Raw genomic sequence first — 2533 nt, 5'->3', positions numbered from 1 at the left:
CTGTTGCCAACTTATGATTTCCTGACACGAGGCCACACCCATCCTAGCTTTCATCTAATATCCTGTCTCTGTGGCGCAATTGGTTAGCACGTTGACTGTTAACCAAAAGGATGGTGGTTCAAGCCCACCCAGGGACGTTGTACTGCTTGCTTTCCGCAAAGGTCTCAAACCATTTGTGTGCTCTGCGAGCTTTTTGGAAACCTCAATGTAATACATTTCATTTGTCTACAAAGGTGTATTTGTTGCTTTTCTGTTTTGTTTTCAAACAAATATCATTAAAACTAGTCCGAAGGAAATATTCTCCACTACGTGTTCCCAGGACAGACAGTGCTTTGGTAAGGGCCAAATCTGAGAAAGATTGAAAGTATCTTGGTCCTTTCATAGTTTAAACTCAATAAGAAATCACTGTTGACAATGGCTGCATCCCTACCTGCTTTTTCTTTCTTTTTTTTTTTTTCGGATGCCTGCTTTTTCAATCCTTGACCACAGCCCAACTAACTCATTCAGTAGAGCTTGAGACTCTTAATCTCAGGCTCGTGGGTTCGAGCCTCACGTTGGGCGTAGGCTTTTTAAAGGGGAATCTCATGCTGTACACCCAACTCTAGCCTTATCATGAACCAAGTTGTACTTCAACTACAGTCTAACAAACTGTCCTAACCACAAGTTCTCCAGTTGATATCACATTGACAGCTAATCAGTGCATTTTGTCAGATCTTCGTGTGTGACTAGTGACCATCTGTCACTATGGAAAGTAACCTTACTTGTGCTTGCTCATGCAAACACTTCTTGAGTTACTGAGCCTGTTGTAAAGGTAGCCAGTTTGCGACTATATCAGTGAACAAATGCTGAATGAACGAGTTTCATTGCATACAGTACAATAAACATAACTGAAAAACAGTGTAGCCAGTGTCTATTTTGCTTTCTTTATCCTACACGCACACTAGTTAGCTTTAAATACATGACGCAAAGTTAGTGTCTTCATTGTTTTACCAATCTGCTCACAACAGCATTTATGTTTACATTTACATTTTTTAAATCCTATTCCCTGAGGCTAGCAGCTTCTGAAAATTGTAAAGAAAGAAAAATTAAAATGTGTTCTTAAATCCTTCTTTTTATTTCATCATGTTACACGAAAATAACAGAAATGAAATTAAATCGTGTTTATCGAGATTCCAACCTAAATGTTGGGGAAATAAGAAATATTGTGTGGTGACGTCACAATATCTGGGTTTCAGTCACGTGGTTTTGAAGGTGGCGCGCTCTCCACTGGAGGGCAGGGGGTAAAATGCCTATGGAGGAAACTACTGTAGAGAGTTTATATTGTATGAATTTAGGTCCTATTTCAAGCTATATAACAACAATTTGTTCACAAATATGTCACATGACTCGTATGATGAAGATGAATGTGTTTTCGACAGAACCTAAAGATTTGCTGAGGCTTTCGGTACCACACACGTCTTACATCACCAGGTGCCAAATAATAACCAGCAAAAGTTTTTTTCTGATGAGTAATTCCACATGATTCTGCCCAACCCTATGACAACAAATGATAACACTGATTATCATACACAAAGATGAAAAATTTAGAAAGCTCACAGAACGAAAACGTAAAAAGTGTATTTTAAACCGTCTTTGGTGCTGTCAGGAGGAGCAGAATGCTTGTGCTTGCAGCCATCACTTCATTCAGAGGTATGTTAGCTGCTAACTTGTTTTAGAAGTTATGTTTACAATGATCGTTTTTTTAGTAGTGAGTATTAAATTATCGGTAGTTTAATATGGACCTCATCTGGACTTTAGGCTGCCCTAGTTCTGTGTAGTTAGATGCTGGATGTTTGCTGACGTTAGCGGCTACTGCTAGCATGATCTTAACATATAAAATCAGAACAAACACTCACCCTGGCAAAAACAAACGATAATCATCATGGAGCTCTTTGGCACCGAGGTTGTGGATCTACCTGCTGAATAAAAAATTCTACACCTCCCGTTGTTTATGGATTTTCATCAGCTGTTCAGCGTAGTTAGCACCCAGTTAGCGCCTGGCAGACTGGTAATGGGACCGAAGATTTCTCAGGGAGTCCACTTGGTGCTCGATCTTCTTCTCTTCCATCTTATAATCGAAATAGTGAATCACCTACTTCCTCGTCAAAGTCCTTACTCTGTTTCTGACAGTTTTTCCTCTATCTCTGCCTTTGAGCTTCTCTCCTCTCTCTGCAAAGGTTGTAACTGCAGCTCAGTCCTGCTCGGTCCACCTGTCCGCAGCTGGACTGGAGCTCCACATTCATAGCCTTTTCTTTTTTTGCATCAAAGATACTAAAAATAACCATTTAATCAACCAATCTCAATTTATACTTCTAATCCGGTTGTAACTCACACAATAAAATTCTGGAATCAGTGCAGGAGGTCGCTTAAAAGTACAGAATTATTACTGTCTGCTCCAGTGTCAAATAACCATATGTTTGCTCCTTCAATAATGGACTCTGTTTTCAGTACTTGGAGTTTAAAGGGAATAACTTCTCTAAATGATCTTTATATA

Source organism: Austrofundulus limnaeus, unplaced genomic scaffold (assembly GCF_001266775.1).
Source record: "Austrofundulus limnaeus strain Quisiro unplaced genomic scaffold, Austrofundulus_limnaeus-1.0 Scaffold106, whole genome shotgun sequence".
Lineage (NCBI taxonomy): Eukaryota > Metazoa > Chordata > Actinopteri > Cyprinodontiformes > Rivulidae > Austrofundulus > Austrofundulus limnaeus.
This window is presented reverse-complemented; position numbering follows the sequence as displayed.